General features: G+C 48.8%; 1 protein-coding gene across 16 annotated transcripts in view; it reads right to left on the bottom strand.

The window, feature by feature from the left end:
• MYT1L (myelin transcription factor 1 like) overlaps positions 1–26230 on the bottom strand; it is a 397051-nt gene that overhangs the window by 364689 nt on the left and 6132 nt on the right. Inside the window, exon 1 of one of the 16 annotated variants that reach the window (XM_073217269.1) lies at positions 25734–25965. The exons of 13 other annotated variants lie outside the window; for them this stretch is intronic. The gene's annotated coding sequence lies outside the window, so the exon portion shown is untranslated. Of the gene's footprint in view, positions 1–25174; positions 25255–25329; positions 25486–25733; positions 25966–26230 lie in introns of those variants that run through there. 2 more of the 16 variants (XM_073217287.1, XM_073217306.1) reach the window with 2 other exon arrangements.

The raw sequence follows: 26230 nt of genomic DNA, 5'->3' as shown, positions 1-26230 counted from the left end.
GACCCAGCTCTCCTGGGAGGCAGGCCAGCCTGGGGACAGAGGTGGACAGCTGCCCTGGCGCATCTGGAGCCGGATGGTGTGTGTTAATGCACATGCAGAGAGGAAAGGTGTGGGGCAAGGTGCGGCAGGAACTCGGCCTTCTCGTGTTCCACTCCAAAACCCAGGCTGCTCTTTCCCCGGGGGGCTCCCTGCGGCCATGCCTCTCCTGGGCCCTGAGGGAGCCCTTCCGGGGGGCTGAGGACAGGCGGGCTGGGAGCATGGTGACTGACCCATAAGGAGGAGGAAAGGCAACCACAACCCACCAGCCGTCTTCATCTCCACTGTGAACCATTGAGTTAGTGCAAAACCCCAGGCCACAAGGGGACGATGAGAAAAGGACAGGTGTGCCTGGCCACAGGCAGCAGTGGTGGCGGCAGGCCGGCTGTAGGTCACCTGAGCCCCCAAGAAAGCCGTGGGTCACCAGAGGGAGCCCTGAGGTCACGTGCGACCCCGAGTCCAGGTTCCTGGCTGCAGCACGGTGAACCCGGCTGTCCTTGAAGGCTTGGGAAAGAAGGTGGAAAGCGAGTCGGCAGGAATGAGATCACGTGAATCCCGTCTCAGCCCAGCAAGCCATCACCCCAAAGTCGGATTTGTCACCCACACTTTACGCAGTGCGACTTAGGCCAGTGCGTCTCCACTCCCCGAGTAACGGGGAAGGGCGGGGGGAGGGGCCCGGCCTGTGGACGAGGGGCTCTTCTGTTTGTCACTGAGACCAGATGCTCCACTTCGTGTCTCCTTTCCCGAAGGACAGCGAGGGAATCTGAACCACATGCGACATGAGCAGATGTCTGATCCATTACCGCTCAGGTACAGCCTTGTGCTCATTGCCATCTACCTTGCACAGGAAATCAGTCATTAAATATTCGTTGAGAACTGTAGCATGTACGCCACACTCTGTTGGGCATTCCAGGATGTAGTCAATCTCTGCATCTCTATTCCTGTATCAGTGACTGTGTCTCTACAGCCCCACGCCTCGGGCAGCTGACGTTCCAGGCACAGAGGCAATCGGTGCGTGTGGACTCGACCGGTTCAGTGCAGTTAAGCACGGGGTCCTTTCCTCATAGGCAGTGACCCCCCATCGTGGTAGGTATTCACACCAAGACTGGTCAGCAGATGGACACATGCCAGGAAGGTTTTAGGAGGAGCTCCTGAGTTAGGAGGTGTGCTGGGCCATATGAACTCTATGACACATCTTTCTCCTTCAGAGTCCATGGCATTATAAGTTCTGAGGTCTTTGAAGTAGATATAAATAAACTCAGAAAAGAGAAATCGTAGACGAGGCAGGAGTCAGGCGCAGGGTCTGAAGCCTGAGCATGGTTCAGATGAGGAGACAGAAGAAGGGGGGTCTGGACAGAGGACCCTGGATTCACGCTGCCTGGGAGGCCCCGAGGACGGCCACCCGCCCTGGAGCCGGAGCACCCTGGAAGCTCCATTACCTGCTGTACATCACCTGTCCGCTAGGTTATGTGCGGTGACACCACAAGCACCAGACAGCTGCTTGGGCTCTCCGGTCATCGCCAGAGGCTCACGCAGAATGTGGACGCTTCGCTTTCCTGGGGAAGAGAAATCACCAGCAATGATGTTGCCAGAGCGGGAAACACAGAGACCTTCTGCCCTCAAAAACTATCACATCAAAAGGGTGGCAACCCAAATGCACAGTCAAGAAATTCAAGAGCAAATATGGAAACTATGGAAAATTTCATTCTGTTGTTCCCGGAGGTGCCTAGAGTGGGTGCCTGTGCGCTGGGATCCAGCACAAGGAGCCTTGAGTGGTTAAGAAATTTGGACGTAAAAGTGACTGGAAGTGCAAGCAAGCTCCTTGGAACAAAAGCTACTTAAGAGGCCAGAGGGAACAGTGGTTCTCAAACACAGGCGGGGAGAAGGGGCATTCGGGGAAAGAGGCCGATCGGCAATAAAGAACGCTTGTCCTTAGTAAACTGTTACTAGCCCCAGTTAGATGATTTTTTTTAAGAGAAAGGATGTGAATCATGAAAAATATTTCCATTTTGAGAGTTTGTCCCTTCATTTAAGAAATAAAAGCTTAACAAAGCTTGGTGATCATATTGGGATGTCTTTTGAGTATGGATGGTACATGATCTTTTTTCATGCTGATATTTCTGTGGTGTACAGACATTTTCTTTTTTCTAGAAATGCTGTGCTAATGTCATTACCTCCAGGAGACAAGAAAGGGGAACATGGGAGGGAGAAAGGTGCTTGTGGGGGCCTCCGTGTCAAGGCAGGGACGTCGGTGGGCACCAAAGCCGGGCCAGGTGGTCCACGCTGCTGCCATGTGTGTGCTGCCCGAGGGCGCAGGCTGGCATCTCTGTTATGGAGGGAAGCCCAGGCCAGCCTCAGTCTGGAGAAACCCACGGTTCAGTGGCGTCAGGAACAAGCTTTGCCTTTTCACTCCCTTTGTGTAGCCCGACCAGGGTGTGCTGGGCACGGACCTCACCCAGGGCTCCCCGGGCCAGACAGTCAGCTGAGATGCAAAGGAAAGCCACCCCTGCTGTGGGAGCGGGGGATGCTGGCATCAGGGTGGTGTGGCCCCTCCTCAGGCTTGCCCCCTCCCACCTGAGGACCCATAGGGCCAGCTGAGACCCCTGCAGGTGGGCACTTCCAAGGCAGCTCCCTGCAACTTCCACTGGGCACTACGCAGCCCTGGGCTGGGCACATCGCCTCTGCAGGTCTCTGGCTTCTCTGCTTCCCATGTACCTTTCAGGGAGGCAGCAAAAGCCCTGGCGTCCTAGAAATGCCTCTGAGTCACTTTTCCTGCTGGCTTATGTCAGAGGCATCTTGAAATTCATCTCTGAATGACACTCACAATAGAGTGACACAACTGGGACACCTTGTGTGGACAGAAGTTCAAGTGGCTGGGATACCCAGCCAACAGGTGTAACCCAGGACCGTGGCAGGCTCACCGTGGCATGTGGCCACCCAGCAGAGCGCTTCAGACCCGGCAGAAGCCACCTGCCCATCTTCAGAGAGAAAGGTTCTCATCAAATGCATGCTTTTCTGCAGATGGGTCACAGTATTCCTATTAATTTCCCCCAGAGATGGGTTTTAAAATTCCTAATATTCAGGCACCTTCACATGTGTCCACCCTCCCTCCCACCACACTGGCAGCCGTAACTGACACTCAGTGGGCTCAGAGCACTAGCTCCAGGAGGGGTTCAGGGATTTCTTGGGGAAGAACAAATGTATCTTTTTACATAAATGAAGTATTGTCCCCCTCCTCCTCTCTGTCCCCATGTGAGCGCGTCCCAGTGAGTGGAGAACCAGAAAGCAAAGCGAATGTCTCAGGAGCCATCTAAGGCAAGAAAAATGGGCCTAAATCTTTTCTGAGAAATCATTTCCAAGCCCAATATCATGGAGTTTTTTCCCTAATTTTCTCTGAGGACTTCTTCAGCTTCAGTTCCATTCTGAATTGGTTTTGTGAGTGCTGTAAGGGAGGGTCTGGTGCGTCCTTCCGCAGGTGGCTGCCCAGCTCTCCCAGGAATCTGTTGAAGAGAGTGTCCTTCCCCACTGAGTATTCCTGGTGCCCTGGTTGAAAATTGGTCAGCTGTGTGCACATGGGCTTCCCTGGGCTCTCTGTCCTGTTCCACGGGTCCACACGTCTGTCCTCATGCCAGTACTACACTGTTTTAATTGCTGTTGCTTTGTAACGTATTTTTAAATCAGGAAGACTGATGCCTCCCACTTTGTTCTTCTTTCTCAAAACCGCTCTGGCTGTTTGGGGGGGTTTGTGGTTTGCATACGAATTTTAGAATCTTTTTCCTATATCATAAAAAATGCCATTGGGGTTTTGATAGAGATGGCACTGGATTTTTAGACTGCTTTGCAGTTAGGACACGTTAATGCTATTAAGCGACAAAACCAAAAAGAGGCAAGGGGGCCACAAACTAAAAGCTTCTGCGCAGCAAGGTGACCACAGCATGAAAAACACCTGCAGAGGGGAGAGCATATGTGCAAACTAGGTATCTAACGAGGGGGAAAATTCAAACTATGTGAGGAGCTCCCTGGACTCGAGAGCAACAGAAAGGGCTCAGTTCAAAAATGGGTAAAGGACTTGAATAGGCTTTTCCCCAGAGAAGGCATACACGAGAAAAGGTGCTCAGCGACACTAGCCATCAGGGGTGTGCAGATAGAATCGGCCATGAGCTACTGCCCCACACCAGTCTGAATGGCTGTTATCGAGAAGACAAGATCACAAGTGCTGGGGAGGATGTGGAGGAAAGGGAGTCCTGTGCCCTGCTGGCTGGAATATGAACGAGTTCAGCCACTGTGAAGGTTTTTCAAAAATCAAAAATAGAACTACCATATGATCCAGCAATCCTGCTTCTGGGTGTAGAATAAAAGAATTGAAATCAGGATTTCAAATAGTTATCTGCACACCCATGCTCCTTACAGCATTATTCACAGCAGCCAAGATGTGGAAATAGCATAAATGTCCAAGACAGTTGAATGGATAAAGAAGATGTGGTGTATACATACAACGGAATATTACTCAGCCTTGAAAAGGGAGGAGGTCCTGCCATTTGCAAGAACATGGATGAAACTGGAGTATGTTCTGCTAAGTGAAATAAGCCAGACAGAAAGACTAATACCACATGATTCTGCAGAATCTAAAATAGTCAAACTTAAAAACGGGGAGCAGAATGGGGGTTGCTGGGTTGCAGGAGGAGTTGGGTCTAGAGCTGTGAGCCCAGCACACAGGGCTGCTGTGCATTGAACAACTTGGAATGGGTGATGTCAGGCTTGGTGTTCTCACCGTGCTGGTAGTAACAACAGAAAAACCTCTTCAACTCACTCCCTAGAAGAAGACACTGAATATTTCACATCCACTGCAGTATCAACGTTCACACAACCTTAAAGATTCAAGCAGTTTGAGTAGTTTGAATTAAGTCTGCAAGGAAACAGAGGGTGGCAAATACCCATAAACTGTCCTTAGCATATTTAGCCCCCAAATATCCTAGGAACTCTTAATTGTGGGCTTCAAGGACCAGGACCAGATTGATCTTTGATAAGGCCCAGCTTTTAATTCTGGGCTGAAATATGAATGGACACCCTTAACTTCCAAACCAATTTGCATACACTCATGTTTTGGTAACTGTGTTATGTGTCCACTGGTGATGACCAAATGCAGTGGGAGATGCCAGGAGAACCTAGATCTTTTGTTCAAAGGTCTGATCCCCTTTTGAGGAGACTAGATAGAAGTACCAGAAAGCCAGTGATGACCTCTGTGATGGACAATTAGAAACCACTGCAGGTCAACTATAAATATTCCTCTGGGATGGCTTTGCTGGGGAAAACCTCATGAAGGAGATGGGTTTTAATTTAAAGAATGCCTTTAATTTAAAGAACTGAGTGGAAACGGTGGCCTCTCTGCCTCCGCACTGAGTCTGTCTCCTTTGCTGCCTTAACTTTTGGGCCAAAAGGAAAAATAAAATTGGGAAAGGGCTTCTGCTGAGCCTGCGGCCCTGCACACAGGCTTGCTGGTCATCAAAGGCATGTTGCTCACAGTCTGGGGTTTCTGAAAATAGTTCCTCACCCGAAGCTTGCCTCCTCCAGGAGACGGGGAAACATGGCTGAAAAGAATGACGCCCTGTCAAGGAGTTCCAGGAGCACTGTGACCAGACCCGGGTCGGCGAGCGCCACCCACCCAGTGACGCAGAGCTCCCCCATCTCCGCAGGCCCTCGCTGGCGTCCAGATGTCTGCAGCCTCAGTCAAGCCCTAGCCTGCCCCCTGCCTTCCCCAGCATGAAAGAAGCATGCGTCCACCCTGGGTCCACATGGGGCTTTGGGACCTGCGTCTGCCCCCTTCTCCCTCTGCTGGCCTCCCTGGGCCCAGCATCTTGCCTCTTGATTCGTTGGCCTGTCAAGCGGCAAGTGGCGTGAGCGCACATTGGGTAGGAGTGACAGTCTGCTAGCTGCCATCAAGAAACAGACGTTAATAGTACAGCTTTGTCAACTTTCACTCAAACTAAAGTCTTTCCTTAAAAAGAAAAAAAGTCAAAATCCTTAATGTGATAAATACTTCCCTTTGTCTTAAAAATAAATATTTTAGATTCTATTATCAATGTTAAAAATCCTAGTTCTGGGAGGGGTAAAATAGGGTGATCAGTACCCAGGGAAAAGGGACCATTGATGAGGACCCCATGGTCTGGCGTGGGCTCCAAAGTCCTAACCCTGAGACCCGCGGGCCCCCCGCAGGCAGCGCAGTCCAGGGGTCAGCGCCTCGCCCTGGCCTCGACGGCCGGGTGTGGAGGAAAGGGGCATGGCTGGTTCAGGAATGGAGCCCTGGGTTCCCGTCCAAGGGGTGACACGGCGCGTCTCACTGAGGCGGTGTAGCCACGGACCTGCGGGAAACGTGGCCCGCCACAGGCCCCTCGCTGCGCGTCTCTGCCCACGTGTCACCAGGAGGGGCCCCTGGCCACTGAGCCTTCCAGCTTGCCAGTCAGGATTCCGGGCCGAGCTGGTCGTGGGGGCGGGCCCTGGGCCTATAATCAGGACACGGAGTATCTGCCCACTGGCCCCAGATCTCACGCCCTGGGGAGTGGGAGGCGGGGGCGGAGCCCTGGGTCTGCCGTGGGAGAGGTTTGCCTTCCATTCCGGGCACAGCTACGGCAAAGCCGCAGCCCTGGCCGCGTGCATTTCTCCGCACTTATTAAGTGAACAACACACCACTGAATTTCTTTCAAATGAAAGCATAATTTTCAATGAAACTAGAAACTTCAAACATCCAAATAGTTAATCATCTGTTTTTTCTGTAGCTCTGTTCAATGCCGACTCATCTGTCCCTTTACCACTGACGGAGCCTCACACACAGAGGCGCCAGCAGACAGACTCATTCAAGATGTTCTCACAGACGTCCAGACCCATCCCAACCTTTTCCGCAGCATCCGTCTTTCATTTGTCAGATTCCTAAACCATTTGTTGGCTCCTGAAGATTTTCCACCGGCTTGCTGATATATGGTATCCTTTTAATTAACTTTAAAGCAAAGGGGAACAAAGTCAATACTGTTTGGCATGCTGGTGGCTTTGGGGTGATTCCCAGGCCGCGTCACCTGGCCCGAGGTCCTTTCATCATGATCGGCCACTAGAGCGGTCAAGCAGGGGTTCCTATCAGAGAACAGCTAAAACACACTCAGAAATGCAAACGCCCTCATGACAATGTTGCTCCTTTGTGTATAACAACTTTTCCAAGTTACTGGCAGTAAAACTGATATGGTATGTTTTTCTCCAAATAAATATATAAAATGCACACTGTGTGTATTAACATAGATAATTAACTTCTGGTGGCCTCTGGAATTCCTGTTATTTATTATGGAACATTTGACATGACCAGGGAGTCCCTAGTTTCTTTGTTTCAGAAGAAATTCCTGAAGCTGTGCAGTATGTTATTTCTGGTAGTCAACTCCCAGCTTGTACAGTCGGCTCCGGGTGGTAAGGGCTGTCCGTGAACCTGTCCTGCTGGAGCCCTGCACACATGTCACTGGGGAGGGATCCACGTTTCTCTGGGTGATTGACCTCCAAGTCACATTCGCCCAGCTTCAACAATACATGTTCAAAGAAGCACACCTTTCCAGGGCGAATAATATATCTCTTCTCAGGAAGGTGGTGATGTCCACCTGTGGCCACCCGCACACTGCGCTGTCCAGCCTCGGGGGTTGGGGAAGGGAGCTCGCGTGGGGGTCGGGGGCAGTTGCTCTCAGAGCCAGTGCAGAGCTGACTCCGTGCGTGTGCGATTTTATGCACCTCTGTGGATCTGGACAGCTGCGCGGGGCACCCTCCTCTCGCCCTGACGTCACCCTCGTCACTGCCCAGCCTGCACCCATGTGAGAACGGGGCCTCGCGCCCTCCACGCCGCTCTGCGCCTCTCCTCGCGGCCTCCCCTTCCCCCTGTCCGCCCACCCGTGTCTCTGCCTTTTCTCCTCTCTTTGTCTCGCCTTCTCTCTATATAAGGAAACTGTGAAGAAGACACTTTGAAAATTCCTTCTCAATGCCAGTCTGTCCCATTTCACAGACGTGAGTGGGCAAATTTGTTTTCTCATTGCTTTATTAGCAAATAGCTACATTTTTGAGCCCTATTCAGGGCGAGGCGCGACTCCCAGCAGGTCCTTAGAGCAGAGAATGAAACAAGAGTTGAAAGATTGGTGAATATAGCCATTCTAAAACTTCCGTTAAATTAAAAAGCTAAATATGGACTATCAGGTGGATCCCCCACAGCACCCAAATATATAGTCCATGTGAACGTGATCAAACACAAATTTATATATTAGGTTCCAGGCACTGAGCTTACACCCTACTGACACAAAAATAAAGAAAACCGCTTTGATATGTTATAAAGGAGGTTGGGCCCACAAACGGGCCTCTTTCTACTCCAAAATTTTTATCTGTCACGGGTTAATAGTACCTCCATCAACTGCCTTTATAGAGCATTGACATAAGCATATTTTACAACTTCTGCAGAAGATGCACAGACAGAAATGGGGGAAAATGAGCTGATACACCATTATTTTTCACAAATGTAAACATGGCAGGATATTGAAACAGAAACAAAGTGCTCAAACAGGTACTCGGCCAGACTTGAGGCTGAAATTTTTGTAGCCTGAGTCAATGAGTGATTAATGAACTTATTAGTCAGTATGTGTTGGCTAAATATTCAGAGCGTTTTGTACAAATTGATTAAACAAATGCACAGAAATGGTCCTGGTTTGTTTCTCCATGGGGTTTGCTCATCAACACAGGGGGCTTCGGAAACAAGGGCCCACTTCCCTTCGAAACAGTGAGGAGAGGGGGGTAGCTGCACTTCTATTTTTTGCCAGGCTTCAAGACAAACTTGACTGAGATGTCAAATTGCAATGACTGTGCCTGCCACTGAATATGCTGATATATGCACAATCCGGTAGCTGATGTCTGCTCACAATGAACAATGAGTTCTTTCCGTCCCTCGAAAGACAGACAGCTTTGTGTGCTCAAATGGCTGGGTTGAACAGAAAGTAGAAACCTGATCAAATACTTGTTACTCTTAAAGAATTTAAATGGGCTCTTTTGTCTCATTTGAAACTTTGCTAAAACCAAAATTATTAATTAGATTGTAGACATGCTAATATGTGATAATTATTTGATACACAAGCATAGTCCTTGAGAGAGGGGGCCATTCGACCATTCAAGAGCAGAATTTTTGTTTTATGCAAAAGTATTCTGGCTTTGGGAGCTGCTCATCAATGTCCCTCCATCAGAGTCAGCATGGAGCCCCTATATGGGTAAGTACAAATCTTTGCTTGTATTCATTCACAAATTATTCAACTTACATTTATTCAGCATCTACTATTTGCCAGGAGTGAGCAATCAGGCTCCATCCTTAATTAGAGGTTAAAAGTGATAAAGAATAAAAAAGAAATTTGTCACCATTATAATAGAGTTTGTAAAACCTCTTTCACATTTTACAAACGTTATCTTATTTTAACCCTTCCAATAAACTTGATAAACATATCATCTTTATATCAGGCTTGGTTTTATGGGTGGACATAGAACACCAGATACTAGGTGGTTTGTCCAAAAAGCGGGCAAGCTGACAGTCGGGTGGCGACTGTCCCGGGCTCGGCCTGCTGGCTCTGTGTTCTCCCACCGGGCAACTGTTCTTCACGCCGGGCTTGGCGCACCTTGTGCTTACCCCCTCCCCAGTGCAGATAGAAGCTCACAGAGCTGCTCTCCCTGGGCTCTGGTCCACCAAAATGTGCCAAAGAGCAGTGCAGTAAACTTGAAAATCAGAGGTGGCTGCTTCTGAAGGACCATCAGTCCCCTTTGGTTGGGCTTAGAGTGGGATGGGGGACCCCATTCCCTGAGCTGTAGGGTGCTAGGCCCGTGGGCTTATTTCAGCTGAAGGAGTAGCCCTGGGAGGTGTATAGACCGTGTTAGGAGAGCTCTTAACAGGCACGTCAGAGAGCCACCTGCCTGCTCCAGGGTCCCGCGTGCAGAGCGATTTACTCACCCAAGGAGGCCAAGAGGAGACTTTAAAAGCAAAGCCAAACCGAAACACAAACCAGATTGTCTAAAAATGACCACAGCCCATGGCTGTGCGAGTAATGAGCACCATCGTCAGCGCAACGGCGTTTGTCAGCTTACTGCTCAGGAGAGCAGAGCATGACACAAGATGCCCCTCGGAGTCGTCTCGGGGTCCCGCTGCCCACGGAGGAAAACCGCTCACCACGAACCACAGGAGAGCAGACGTGGTCGCCTGGCCACGGGCCACCGCCACCCGCCCAAGTTCCCTTGTTTTTTTAGAGTTTTTGTTTTTAGTGTCTTTTGAAGAGTTTTGTCCAAGAACAAAATTTGAATTTCATTATATAGAAGCAGGAGACAAAGACACAGAAGGTGAACTGAGATGTTGTAGTGAGAGTGGGTCTAACAAAACAAAATGCTAATAATATGCGCTACTTATAACCCAGATCAGTATAATGATCAAACACGTGTCTACTGAGCACCTGTGATGTGTGAGGCCCGGGAAACGCTGGTCGGCGGACGCCCACTTAAGGCATAGCGCACATTCGCTGGGAGACACCATCTGTCTGGGTGGAAACGAAGGCGTTCATCAGCAGCTGCCTGAAAAGGCCGGTAACTGGGAGGTGGGCAAGTGGGTGGCATGGAAGCCCGGCGGGAGGGGCGGGAGGAGGCAGGCCCTGGCCGGTGGCCCCGCCTCCAGGGGAGGGGCCCCACCGGGGAGCGAGGACCCCTCCCCCAGCCCCTGACACCTGTCTGTGCTTCTGCACTGATGACCCGCCCATCCTCTTTGCTCTGATTGCAGAATAAGCAGCAGGTCATGTCCCCTTCTTTTTAACCTTAATCCTTTCAGAGCACTTCTGGGGAAGAAGCGTCATGGACCCCTCTGTTCCTGCATCGTTGATGGTCTAAGGGGCTTGACAGAGTTGAGCCTGGGACATTTGCGATTCAGACCTGCTTGGAGTGGAGGCGAAGGTGCGTATGAAGGTCGCATACCCACAACACACTCTAAAGCCATCACTGTCAGCGGAGCCCAGGCAGTGAACCAACCGGAGGGGCGCTGCACACTCCGGCCAACGCTGCAGGCAGAGCACGGAGCGCAGGCGGTGCACGCTTCACTCTGCTGGGCCGCCCTGGGGCCACTCACTCCTGCGGGCCGCGGCTGCAGTGGACCCTCACTGCCACTGTTGGTTTAAATCAAAGTACAGTATCTGAATACCTATTTTCCTCAAATAAGCTTAATCCAGCGTAGCCATTCCACTTACTGCTGAAATGATTTTTAGTTTTTGCATTATCACAGAATAAGGAGGGGTCCTCGGGGCCTGAGGCAGGCCCTTCACCGGGACCCCTCCATGGGCTGCCTGCTTCTCGACGATGACTTCTTCGGGGCCCAGTGTTCATCTGTCCCACTTAGCTTCCACATCCCCTTCTTTTCAGGATCAGGATGGGGGCACTACTGAGCCTGGATAAGAGGTGGTCAAAACATTCCTGCCCATGAGACCGTCTCCAGGGCAGTGCATGCCCCCTGAGGTTCTGTGCCCCCGGCTCCGGCCTCCACGAACTCTTGCCCTGGGAAGACACACTGGGAAAGGGGGCATTTCCCTTCCAGAAGCTGGGTGCAGCCTCCCACCCAGTGCTGACATTGCCTGCCGAGCATGTGAGGGGCCTGCGTTGTCGAGGGTCCTCAGTTGCTTGAACTCAAGTGGCAGATACACAGCTATTTATTTCCTAAGTGGTATCAAATGGTCTGAATGAGATAAAACACATCATAGCATTAGCAGATGAAGGAAAATAAAGTATGCAGAGGCTAGGTTTTCAAATAGGAGTCTGGGTGTCGACTTACGAGTTGTTTATTCAGGCGTTTTAGAGGCAACATGGTGTTTGCAGGAGGCTGCCTGTGGCTCAGGGAGGCATCGGGGTGCATGTGTGCAACCACTGGTCCCACATGCCTTCTGATCTGTTTTCCACACAGCATGCCTATTTCCACACATCATGGTACCCGATGTAATGCAGGCCAAGAACACGTGATCACCACTCTTGGGATAAATAACTTTACGTGAGTCTGGATGTCCCGGAAACCCAGGAACTGCATGACCCCACAGCGGGGCGAATCGGCCACTCCCCCCTGCAGGCGGTGCTGCATTCGCCTCCCCCAGCAGTCTCTCCTCATGTCAGTGAGTTATGGGCACCCCACACCCACCTCTGGACAGAAGACGCCCCTGTGAAGGGCAGGTTGCAGCAGCGTAGGGGAGGTCACACCACTATAGGAATGACTGCAAATGCCACGTATTTATGCCTTGTAAAGTATACTTGCAAAGGCTCAGGGAAGACAGCTGGATTTCCTCTCAGAAGGGCTTTGTGGAAAAGTGGCATTTGAACCAGCCTTCAAAATGTGGCCAGGATGTGTCTGCACAGATGCCAGCAAAGGGACCATGGTTGGAAGGGACGGTGCCACAGTCTAAGCCCAGTGAACAGGGACTTGAGTTCTCCCTGGTATTGAGGATCTGAGGGATTAGGATAACACCGGAGTGAAAGGCAGACTTGGAAGCAGGTGGGGAATAACCCTAATCGGGGGCTAAGGTGTTGGGTTTAATTCTGTAGGAAATGAAATGGGGAGACTGCTGTGTTGTCTGAGTGTGAACATGCCAAGCTCTTGGGAGAAGTGATCTGAAAGCAGAATGCAGAACACACTTACCAATGTGTGCGTGTGCACGTGGGGCAGGGTGGCATTTAAGGCCACCGTCACGGTCTGGGAGAAGGTGGTGGCAGCGTAAAGCAGCAGGCAAAGGGACGGAAGGCAGGAGACAGTTGGAGGGCTATTTCAGAGCCAGGACTGGCCAGAAGTACCACTGACTGACTGACACATTAATCATCCCAAAGAACAGATCTGGCCTGGTCACTCAACTACACAAGAGCCTTCCGTACTTTCCCACTACCTGCGGAGCAAAGTCGCCATCTCCTCACAGGTGGGTTCCTGTAGTGGGGCAGTCGTGACCCCCGTGATCTGCCCCTACCTGTCCTCAGGTGTGTTCTCCCCGACCCCTCTGTGCATCCCCGCTCTCTCTCCACAGGGCTTCTCAGCCGCTGGCTCAGGGGGCCTCGGCACGGCTTCCTTTCCTACCAGCCTTTCTCAGCTTAGTTTCCCTGCCTGAATTTTTTTCCCCTTTTCTAGAATTATCTTTTGAAATCCTACTTTTCTTTCAAGGATTATCTCAAATACTATCACTTCCGTGTCATACCCCAGCTTCCAACCTTACTTGACAGTCTGTCCCTCCTTTGAGAAAATTGTAACAGTTAATTTACAGTTCCTTTTCACTTTTACCAAATTCCAGATCATATAATAGTCACTTGTAAATTTCTTTTATTCCCTATTGGTCTGTAAAGTTCTGAGAACAGAGGGCAGTTCTGACTTATTTTCTTATAACTCATAGCACCTAATATGATGAAAATGTAGTTGAAGTAATGGATGAAGGAACAGTTACATGAACAACTTCAGCTGGAAGGGGCTCAGTAAAATTCCTCTACCTATACCAGCAAACAAAAGTGAACAAATGCACAGAAGAAAGAAGGAACCCCTGCTGCACTTGATCTGTGGGCACACGGCAGCCACGGCTAAACCCCGCAAAGCCGGTGCCTCATCCCAGGCGGCACGCCCCTCCTGACCCCTCACCACACCCAGCTGGCCTTTCTGGCCCCTGCGACCCCAATCTGGGTATGGCCGGTGGGGTCTGATTTGAGGACGCAGACAGCAAGTGAGGGACTTGAGATTCTAGTAACCATGGTCCCCCAGGACACCGACGGTGAATCCTGGCTGACGGGCGTGAGCACGGGGACATCCACATTTCCGCCTCCTCCAGCCGTGTCACACCAGTGCCTTTGCACTGATGAATCTAGACAAGGGTCTGGCCAGGAAGCCTGGATCCAAGCTGATGGGCTCCATCTAACAATCTCCCATCTCCTCCCGGAACCACGGAAGGGATCACAAGATGTGAGATGCACAGCACAGTTGATTCCAAGTGGGTTTAAGTACGGCCCCTGAACGGCCTTCCTTGGGTTAAATACCACTGGGGTCACCTAGAGAAGAAGGGCTAGGGACGGTGTCATGCAGCATGGGGGCCCCCCTCAGATCACACTCAGGGGGAATGGATGTTCCAGAGGCACGTGTGTCCAGGGAGGCCAGACCCCTTGTGTCTTCACTGATCCAGGGTGTCTGATTCTTGGACGGGGCAGCAGACACATGATAAGGACCCTGCCCAGCCATGCTGAGCTCAGTCCAACCCAACCCGTGTCACGTGTCTACTCTGCTTCAGGTAGTGGCGCCCAGACAAGGCGCCGGGACAGCCGTATGGGACTTGAGAGCAGACAGATCCCTCAAAGAAGCTTGGATCTTTGACCTGCAATTACTTAACCAAGTCAGCCCAGCAAAAGCTTTCTGAACACTGACATGGTGTGCCACAGGCTATTAAAGGGGTGTGCACAAAGAGTTTGGGATTCCAGCTATACCTTCTTGTGGTAGTTGGGGCCTGGGGGGGGCCACGTCTTAGCCTGTAATGCCTGCGCTTCATAATGCTCCTCTGCAGACACCGCAGGACCTCACTGTGTGTGTGAGGCACCGCTCTGGAGAAACCAGCTCAGATTTATGCAGGGCAGTGAGCAGAGGCTGCAGTTCCAGGCTGTTGGTGGAGAGGCGGCCTCGCCTGTCGGGGACTGGCGGAGGGGGTTTACAGAAAGGACGGAATCTAAGGGAAAATACGTGCATAAGGCAAGAGCTGCGACCCTGTTCCGGGACGACCTCCCAGTGGCAGCGCGGCTTCCCTGGCCCCTTCTCCCATCTCTGCCCACTTTGGGTTGGTACCAGACGGTTCACTTTCCCACCGCTTCCACCACTGGTTTCTGGCTGTGTCGTTTCCTCTGCTTAAGAACCGAGAAACAGAACCACAATTTATGCTACCCGCTAAGGTTCCCCCAAGAATATAGCACTTCTGAGGTTTACTAAGGGTTTTCACTACTGGTAGCTTTTTTGATAGTTTCATTCCATTATCTGTTCTTCCTATTTTTAGATCCTGTAGAGAGAAGAACAAAGCCTGTGTCGGGCTAACCGAGAGCAGAAGGGAGCCTGTTCGCTGCATCAAGGGCATTTCCCCCATACGCTGCGGGAGGACCTGCTAGGGCTCAGGGGACAGTGGGAGACAGGACCAGGGGGCGCGGACGGGAAGTGGGCGGAGAGGAAGCGGCAGGGCGGGGAGGGAGAGGAGGCAGAGAGCAGTTCTTGGCCACTCGGCAAATCAGCTGACAGCTGCAGGGCCATTGCTTGCAAAGAATGCAGCAGAGGGAACACGCATTGTGGGTGGCTTGGCACTGAAGGAAGAGGAGAGGAATGGGACAGAATGGCCGTAGGATTTGAACCATCATTCACATTGTGACCTCTCTTCCAGAGCAGATATGATTTCCGGATTCATATTCCACATCCACAATATCCCATAGAGCAATGAAGAAGGGGGTGAAGAAGTACTGCCTGTTTTTCCCAGTGTTGTTGGCCTGGTAATAGCTTTTTTACAAAATGCAACACCTCCTGAAAGTCCCAGTTGATATAACAATGACGCCGGCCCGCAGGCCCCCGGACACTGCTGTCCGGCACACGCGGTCCTGCCTGCGGGGAGGTGGCCTGAGCAGCTGCGGGGCGAGCTCTCTGGGGAGGGTGTGGAGCTCAGCAGAAAGGACGCCTTGGTGACCGAGCGGAGTCTGAGAGCTGACAGCAAGCCTGACATTCTGAATAGGCTTTAAGTCAGTGTGGCTCAGGTTCATAAATTAGGTGGAAGTTAACCATATTTTGGAAAAGCTAGGGGCTGTGTGAGATTGTATAAGGGGGGAGTTATCCCTCAAAGCACTGACCAAGGAAGGTCCTATGTGAGGTCACAGGTGGTCTTAGAGAAGCCTTGGGGACGGGGACCACTCACTGCTGTCCTGAACTGCCAAGGGCCATCGCCCCGTAACCCTGCTTTGGTCCTGCCCAGAGACCAAGTAAGCGAGAAATACTATGTATGTCTTTAATTTAGAGATGTCAGGCATCCTGTGGGTCACGCTTACATTTGATCCTAACATTGAAGAGCAAGCCTGTACTAATTTGAGAGCAGTATGGATCCTGAAGGAAATGGCTTATTTACCTTCTCACATAACTCTACAAACATTTTTGGGGCCCATTTGCTCTGTAACAGAGCTCATTATATATTTATCTCTATAACATACCTCTTTCTGCAAAAAAAAAGAGAACTCTCTACTCAAACAGAGCAAAGCAGAAATAGCTATTCCCATTATTTTCTTTCATCTTTTTTACTGTTTCATGAGAAATCTTATGGAATATTTTTGAACACAAGACTAAATGCCTTTAATCTTTCTGTTCATCCTTCAGTAAAAACAGCAAACCTCTAGATTGTCATATATTTAGATCACAGAATGAAATGACATGTATTTCTGAAAACTTTTTAAAAGGCGAACTCTAAGTAGTTTTCAAGATGGAACTGCTACCCACCTAGCGGTGTGTATAACTCGCCAGATGCTGCTAGAAGTCACGCGCCGGCCGCGGGGACACAGCAGTGAGCACTCGCACCCTGTCCAACGCCATCGCTCATGACAGTTCAGAGCCCCGTGTTCATCCACTACAGCAACTGTACTTGTGGTTATACGAGATGCCTTCTCTTATTCCCCACATAACCAAATTACACTTACTTTCAAGAATAAGCCTAAATCTACCTGTTTAAGGCTTTCCAGGGCCGCATGCCCCACAGGATTGGTGAGTTCTTTGATACCTTTATCTCGCTGCCTCGAACATCTGTGTTGACCGTTTTTGTTCGTTTGTTTTCTATATTTATGTCTTGTGTCCTCAACTAGGTGTTCAGCTCTTCAGACAAGGGGTATGCTTCCTACCTAGCTTATTGCTTCCCCTACAGACATGCACTTAGTAGGTGCTGAGTCTACTTAAAACCATCGTCTTCAGTAAGAGCAAGTGCCACGTTATAGAGGGTCACCGATTACACTCCCATTTAATAAAAAGCTTTGCATTTGGGAGTTTGCTTTAATAACCTGAACATGTCCATGGATATCTATTTTGCCTTTTTGTGATCATGGAAACCACAATATTACCTACAGCCCTACAGATTCTTAGAGGCTTTACATACTAACAGACACGAGTAAGCGTCCAGTGTAATGTGTCTGTCAGCTAAGTGTTAGTCATCTGCACGGCTGTTGTGGTCTCATACTGACAGTCTATTTTCATTAGTTTCTCAATGAAATGTACAAATAGTTGGGATTTGTACAGAGAGGAAGGTTCTCATCACATAACATTACTGAACTTTTGATCTCATGAGCTGGCCTGGCTCCAAAGGAGGGTGCACGCTTGCATGCTTTAAAGTCCCACATTTAGCAGTTTGAGCTCTTGAAAGATTGTATTGTTCTGTTAAATGAAACCTAACTTGCTTGAAATTTTCCCAAAGGGAACTCCTTGGTGACAATGACCTGGAAAGGCTTCTGTGACCCAGGTTAAAAGTCTGGGCTTCGGGGGCACACCAGGAGCTGTCTAACGCACTGTGGGTTTCATTGCTCCCATTTCTCTCGCCCATGATGGGCTTAGTGTTCTCCTCTACTCTCCTGGAATATTTGGGGGGCAACATCCACCTCTCTCTTTTGGATGGGTGAAGAACACATACCATTTGCTACTGTGGTAAAAATTCGTGTGTTTTGTACCCATGAGATCTTGTTTGTTTTGGATGCTTTAGGCTACCAGAAGTAGGATACAGATTGTACAATAAATATCAGCTGCTAAAACTGTGTTGCTGTTAACCTGTTGTACCTTGCCTGTTACTACCATCTAAATACTGCTTCCTAAAGACAAAGGTGAGAATAACCCAATGAGGCTTTTTCTCAAAGCATCAAGCCGGGTTGCATCCATGGCACGCATTTCATCTGCCTCTGTCATGACAAGGAAGGTCTTCCACAATCAGCCCGAGTCCAGGGAAAGAAGCAGGCGTGGCCGAGCCTCGCAGTGGATTATTTCAGTGGCTTCTACCAGTGCCACTCACCATGATAGCTGTCCTGACAGAACACCTTCCCAAAGTAGAATAAGATCACAGCCACAAAATGGACGAAATCAAGAGAGAAGAGAAAAGAACCTAAGAGGAAGTTCGTTTTCTGCTACGTTTGTTTCACACATGGCCCTGATTTTCCCAGAAGGCCAGAAAGCCTCTGGTTAGCTGAATTTCATGTCAGTCTAGCCAACCTCACCGGTCCGCGTCAGTCCGGGATCAGACCCATCGATTAAAAATGACGCCTCCTCTGCATTCTCCATGCTGCTGGCGAGATGCTGGCGTCCTGTCCTCTCTGCAAAGCCACTCCAGCCTAGGGGCAGGAGGGAGTGCCCCCTGGCAGGGCCACCACTGTGGCACAGTGTTCCCTGTGCAGAGGCCGTCCTGTGTGAGACGGCAAACCCACAGCCTCCTGAGGGGAAGGAGATGGGAAGTCACAGAGTAAACAAGGACCCTGAGGCCTGGAGGCCTGGAGGGCGGATGCCTCCTTCCGTCTCCCAAAATCATAAGGAGAGCCCAACAAAGTCGGAGGCCCTTCCAGCCAGGACTCCTTCACGGGGGCCCGCTGCCACCATCGACGGTAGCTACGGATGGAAAATCTCACCGAGAGAATGAGAAGATCGAAGAAAAAGAAAAGATGACCGAAATGCATAACACTGGGCGAAAATCCCTTCCTAGGAGAGGAGTTTCCTACTCATTGACCATTTTGCTCTGTTGGAAATGACTCAGAAACTTGGGGAGCATGGACAGTCCAACTGATAGAACCGGGGGTGGGGGTTGTTTCTGACTCTGAAGAAATGCATCACCGGTGCCGCCCTCGTTGCCTGGAAGCCCAGGAGCGGGAGCAAACACGCCTCTTGATGCACCAGGATCAGGGGCTGGGCCCTGGACACCGTCTCTGGTCCAGGAGGCTCTGCGGGGGAGGGCGAGGTGCTGGGCCACGCTGGAGGGGGCAGGAGTGTGGAGGTCCTGTGTTCTGTGTGGAGGCCCACTTTTGTGAAGCCGATCACCCAGGCAGCACCCCCCAACCCATTACAGTGACGACGCTGAAGCTCAAACAAGTTTTCCAAGCTGCACGTGCTGGATTTTGAAGATGTGAGGCGTCCAGTACAAAATGTCACTGGCCATACCCCTCCTCGCACGCACCCTGCCTCTAGCCCCGGACTGCTGATGCCCACGGTCTGGAAGGTTTGCCTCAGGTACGTATGTGTGCATGGAGAACATATGAGTGTATGTTCTAATTTATTCCAAATTTAATATACATGAAATGTTAGGTAGTAGAAATTAGGAGTTGCTTGTAATCTCACAAATCTGACCTCCCCCGTCATACTAACCCCTTGATCAGATATTGTTTTGATCATTAACTGTAAAACTGGGTGAACAGGTGGCTCAGCCCATTTGTAAACAGGTGTGTCAGCTCATCCCTGGGGAACAGGCACAACGCTCTTCGGCTTGCACTGTGGGTGTGGGTCTCCTAGGGAAAAGGGTTGTTTTTGAGCTAACAAAACCCCAGTAACAGTATATTAGCTAAAAAAAAAATAACTGTTTAGGCAAAACCTCCCTTCCTGTTCATGGGACTATGAAAAGAGATTAGTAGCTTCATAGCACAAATTCCGTGGAAACTTCCAAGTGTTAATTCAGTACCAAATGTGCCATGTTAATCAAAGAATAAGTAATAAATTAGTCTGAAATGTATCTGTGAAGACTTTCTTTCCTGTAACACCTAAGATTTTCTCTCCTGTTATATATAAGACCTGGAATCAGCCAGTACTTCCCACTTCACATGATGTCAGAATCCCTTTTTTAATGCTAAGACATGCAGCTTTTTGATGCCTCAGCTACTTAAATTTCCAGCCGCCAAAGAGTATAAAATGTTAATTCTAATTTTTCTTTTGCAGGATTTAATCACAGGATTCTTAATTCTGAACAGGTAGGTGTGTTCAGTCAGGTCTGACCCAATGGGAATGTGGCAGAGTCACCTGAATGGCCTGAAATGCATGACAGCTTCCAATTTGAATCCTCCCCTGCTCTCCCTTCCAGCGCCCCTTCAGCCAGTGGGGAGCCCGGGGACAGCCAAGTTGCTGCCCCATTTAGCTGCCTGCATCAATGCCAATTGTTGATATTACAGACCGAGGGGCAGAGGGGAGTGAGTGAGGCCCAGGGGCATTACTGTCTGCTTGGGGGCTCCCTCCACGGGCAACTGAGGGCTTACGCATGCCATGCTCAAGTGTTCTGTTGATGATCTCTGGGATCAACAGCTTTGAAACGTTCAGAAATTGCAAAACAGACACCTGACGTTTATTAACACTCCTTTGAAATAGTGTTTTTCTTCCTGTTTCACAGACGTGTTTCAGTTGTAACTGCACGCCGCAAGGGGATGGCTAACCTGTGCAGAGGGACCATGGTGAGTGGGGACTGACCACACAGAGCCCTCACCAAGTCGGACTTTTTAGCTCTAGATTTTACGAGAGGGAGGTGAACGCAAACCACATATTTAATTAAGTAGAGAAATACGATTATGCCATGCTGTGCGACTGAGAGGTGATTTTCACCGTGATCACCCGGCTCCCTGAAGTATTAATCATCTAAAAAGGGACAACAGTGCTCACCCTACTCTTGTGGTTCCATCAGAAAAGTGATTTGTTCTATTTCAAAATGCATTCAAGAAAACGCACATCTAGGAGATTTTGTGATTACCCCTTATCACAAATGTATCTATTTTAAAATAAGTGTATAGTTATATATAATCTATAAATTAAATATAATAAACATAATATATGTATTATATATAAAATATTAGCTATATTACATGTATTTATATAAATATATGCTTAGTTAAAAGAAAAATATATGTGAAATATATATTTATATGAAATAGATATATAAAATATGTACATATATAAAAGACACATATATAAAATATAGAACACACATTATAGGTGGGAAATCTACCTGTCGGCTTCCTCTTTGGGATCTGCACATAATAGGTGCTCAATACATGCATGCTGTGTGAAGCATTCCGTTACTGCTCTAAGGATGTAAGAGAGCTGGTCTAAGGGGCCATGCCTTTAATTGTCAGCAATGACTTTGTTATTTTTTTCCAGGAAAAGATGGTTGGGGGAGCCCTTGGGCTGCCCATCATTGTTACTGACTCCTGCATTGCTCTAAAATGCAGAATCTAAACATAATTAATAAATTTGCAGGTAGGATCCGAGGGAAAAAGAACAAAGAGAATACCTGCCCAGCAGCTGAAATTCTCCGGGGGGAGATGCGCTGCCCTGATCTTAAGCCCTGAGTCAATGTCTGTCTCAGTGTCAGCAGTCTGCCAAAGCTCACTGGTGGGTGTCTCCTTGCACTTCTTTGGTGCACGTGGCTGGGGAAGGCACACACACCACAAGGTGTGGACAGAGCTCAATTCATCACATGGCACTTGCTCACAACACATTGGCTAGAGGTGTAGCACAATTAGGCATGAAATTTTATTCCTCTGATAATGTAATCCAACCCTCAAAAAGAGCCAGTGAAGAAAGGAACTTCCCTTAGGAAAAAAGAAAGAAAAGAAAAAAAAAACAAAAAATAAAACCCATTACTCTTGGAGATAAACAGCACAGCCCTATTCTGGCAACTATGACCATTCACTCCAAACTACCGGATAGGAGGTCAAGCATAAATGTGAATCCAGAAAATACAAGTAATTACGACCTAAGAGCTCAGAGCCACAGAACTTCTCTGCATAATGCATCCAGTTCACTCTGCGGGTCCAAAGCGCGAGGGCTCGCTGTTCCCTGAAGGAAGCCGGCTAGTCTGCCTGCAGGGAGGCTGCTGCGGTGAGCTGGGCCAGCTTCCTTCTTCCCGCCCCCCCCAACCTTCTCCTGATCCCGCCTTCCTGCAACCAGCGAGGAGCAGTGCTTCCCCCAACCAGACAGCAAACAGCTGGACGGACGCCAAAGGACCATACATCCGTGGTCTACCGTGCCCTTTTTAATCAACTTCCTAATTAAAAAATGCCATGCTGGCATGAGGTATGGAGGGGGGAGCTTGGGATATTTCACAGAATAGCATCCCCCAATCCTGGGGTTGTGGAAAGTCTGTGTTCTTACAGATGTTTATGAGTTTTCCTGGTGCAGAGATAGAATCAATTTGCTTGAGCCTGGCCCTCAAGACGTATTAAATTTATCCTGAAGGAAACTGATTTCTGAAAGGCCCTCGCCCAGATGCATCAGGCAGGTGGGAATTTCGGTGAACCAGAGGGTCCACTAGCAGATGCAGCATTGATTTCTGAATGTTCACAATCTAGCAGACAGCTCCAGAGCAGCCTTCATTTGATGGCTCTCTACGGGGTGCCCTGCAGACTCGATTATTTCCACCAGCAGTCTGGCTAGCATTGTTTCATGGTGACAATGTTCTGTGCGTCCAGCTCCTGTTCAGATGGCACAGGCTGGTGTGGACGGGAGGTGGGCTAAATTTAGAGTCAGTCCCTGAGAACTGCCCATCCCTGTCGGGACTGAGCAATGCAGCAGCCCCGGAATTAAGAGCAATGTTGACTTGGAAAAGCCATTCTGTTGAGTGCCACTGACATATACTATGAACCTAGGTTGAGAACGACCTGAAGATACTACTCAAAACTGTGTTTGAACTGGAAATCCTATAATGAAAATCTTTGTCAATGTACAAGAAGAGCCCCCACCCTATAAATTATTAATTCATGAGTTGTTTGATTTAGAGACCCAAGGCTGACATTCCAAACCTGACAATATCCCCAGCAAACATCCAATAATCTTGAGGTAATTTTCTTTAAAGCAATTTGAGGGCACTCTCTAAGCAGTCAGACTTTAGTGAAAAGCAGTCAGTATGTGATATTGACTCATAAAGTTCCTTTCAACTATATGAATGAGCACACAAATACATCCGAGGCAGGTTTACGTTATACACAGATTAACCCAAGGGCTCAGATATTGCCAGCTTACACACAGCATTTTCACATTGGCATTTAAAACACATATATATACAGCCACCCACAAAACCTTTAGAAAGATTAACTGTAGTACTCCTCAGAGTGCAAAAAAAAATGCATCATAGTGCAGGATTTCAAAGAAATAAGGTCAAATAACCTTTGGAAAGAAAACTCTTTACACCCCTCTTCATCCATATCGATGGGAATGGTCCTCACAGGCTTCTTGGCACAGCAGTGAGCCCCCCAGGGCGGACGCCTTCCTGCGCACCCACACCATGTCCCCCAGTGGAACCAGGGTGTGTCTGATTGTCAGCCAATATTTGGGCATCTCATTGATTGCTTAAAATTTCTACTATGAAAAGATGCTTTTCCTGCCAAAGTAGCTCTTCAACCTTAAAGCTAAACTAAGAAAAAAAAAACCCTTAGAAATCACCTTTTCAGTCAAATACGCATCACTGTATTTCTAGCTCTGGGGCCTCTCACTGTCTTAGAAGGGAAGCCCTTCTCAACTCCACAGTGCTGAGAACTAATGTGACAGAGAGTGGCATAAAGTAACTGTCAAGTGGAAGGAAACTAATATGACATAATTTTGGCCTTTAAAAAAAAGCTGGACTGTACCTATAAAAGGTAGCCAGGCACAAAGGACACACTGTGGTCGGCGATGTCCCAGTGCTCCCCTCTGTCTGTGAATGAGCACCTGAGGCTAAATACTAAATGTTGATATTTTGCCCCAAGATTGTTATAACTCATCAGAAAGCTAAAAGGAGTTATTTTAATCACAACAAGCTTGGATCGACTCTAAAATGTAACAATGGAAAAATAATAGAAACATTACTCTTCTAGGTAAGAGTTCATGAATCTGAGAAGAATTCAGTAGTTGATGCTCTTTGGGTTAAATTCTTAAAATTCAGCTGTTTTCTTGTTCTAATTTACTAGCAAATTTAAACATAAAATGGAAAAAGAATTTGATTATATAGATTCATAGATGTAAAAATAGAGAATTCACCTACTATGCAAAAAAATGAAAAACTCAGTGTGTGCATCCAGAAACTTAAAATACAAGGGGAAAACTGTCAAGATCAAGTGTCAGAAGCTTCATGTGAAGGGTTAATTTGGTTTCCAGTATCTCATGTTTGAGGTTTAGGTTCATTGGGGGTAGATTTTTTTTCTTCTCGTTTGGAAAGGTATAGTTTGTTTGTTTTTTAAACAGAAGAAATGACCCTTCAGAAAGTTGCATTTTCTGTCAATATTCACTGTCATGTCTAAAGCAAACAGCTAAAACAACTCTGAAAAGGAAGCCTCAAAATAAAGCAAGATAAAAATCACCAAGTAATCTGGAAGATTGAGGAAACAGCAAATAGTCAGTGAGAGCATCACAATTTCTACTTAAGTTCTGCCTTGAAAGCAGATGAAATAATTAGGTCAGTTAAAATCAAACCTTACCTTTTAAGGAGAGTAGGGATTCTGCAAACAGGATAGAACTATTTATCAGTGAATTCCCGGACACGCAAGTACGTTAGGTAAACCCTAAAAGCCCATATTGCTGTAGTACAGTCACAGAATTATACACGGAATGTGTGTCACCGATGACAATAGAAAACGAGGATTCCATCAGGCTCTAGACTTATTTCTCAACTCAGAAGACAGATTTGCAAAAGCAGGCTCCATTTCTCTGAACAGGGCATGCTAATTTTTCTATTTCCTATCAGTAGGTTCTACAGATCCATAGAAACTTGATTAGATTTCTACACTCTCCAGTAAGCTGCTGGTTAAATCAGCTAAAATCTTCCAGCCAGGAAAAATACATACCAGTCAAAACTAATGATGTCTGGGATTTCATCGAAACATTTGCTAATTTTACTGGTCTGGATACAGTGTTCCAGAAAATATTAATTAAACACATTGAATAATGGCTTCCATAAATCTTTGAAAAACAGTAATCTCTAATAATTTTCACTTCAAGCAGGCACAAGAAGGGGCACGAAGCAAGGAGCCCAGATGAGCAGCCGAGGTTCTCTGGCTGCTGACCCTAAGGAGCTGAACTTTGCTCCAGTTTGGAAGGCGAGCCAACGCTCTGGAAACAAGAACAGGACCCACTTACCTGCAGGGAGCATCAAAGAGAAACCTGAAGAACTGCAAAACCAAGCCGCCCAAACGCATCCCTCCTGCCCGCAGCCCCGCGCCTCCGGCTAGGCCAGCTCGAACAAGCAGCCCTTCCCACGGCAGCCACCCCTGCCTTCCGTCTTAGGGACTCACCCAGAAAATTCTCCAACCTGCTCCACGACTACAAAACTCTCGAAATGCTTTTGCACGGCCACCATTTGTTCCCCATTCACCCAATCAACTCTCCACCACACATCCCTCCATGGCGCTCAGACGCGGCCTCCTCTCATCTGTATGCTAATTGTTTTGCCACATGGACAAAAGTAATACTGCTTTCAGAGAGGAAACTAGCAGGCCCGAAGTCGAGGCTGGAAACTGGTAAGTTGACAACACTGAACGACAGGGAAGGCGGGCGCACGGGCAGGCCCTGCCCTGCGAGGAAGCCGAGCCTCCGTGCAGGGGCACCTGCCGGGCTGGAGCCTGCCTGCGAGCGCGGGGCCGGCTCCCGGAAGCCCGGCGCTGCCGCACCGCAGCACCGGAGCGCACTGCCGACTTACCCCGTCTCGGGCTGCATCCTTCAAGCATCGCAGAACACATCCACCTCCCCAAATCCTAGTCTGGGAGGGTACTTCATTGTTGAGCTACAGATTTTTCAAGTGATAGCTTGGATTAAACCAGTAATTTCTAATCTTCCTGTTTATTAAGCTTGCAACATAGACAGGATTGGGGATGCACGCTGCGTGCTTCTTACATTGTACCCACAGGCCCCTGAACCTCTAGAGCAGAATGTGTATCCTGGGCAGTGCCGTATTGCATGTAATAGATGAGAACTGTGAACGCCGGAGTCAGGCGGTTGGCAGCTACCCTCTAGGCAGTCTGTCTAAAAACACCCCCACCATTGAGGGTGTGGTAAATCCATGCTCTGGCCAAAGAAGGCTCACAAAGTCAGCTGGACCCACGCTATTTTACATGCTCCTACTGCTTAGCATCAAAACCAAACGAGAGGAGGTCCCCAAAGCTGCCGCACCACCTCGCACGCGGGCGCAGTTACCCA

This window comes from Manis javanica, chromosome 1 (genome assembly GCF_040802235.1).
Source record: "Manis javanica isolate MJ-LG chromosome 1, MJ_LKY, whole genome shotgun sequence".
NCBI lineage: Eukaryota > Metazoa > Chordata > Mammalia > Pholidota > Manidae > Manis > Manis javanica.
The sequence above is the reverse complement of the archived record's forward strand: the minus strand, read 5'-3'. Positions and strand labels throughout refer to the sequence as shown.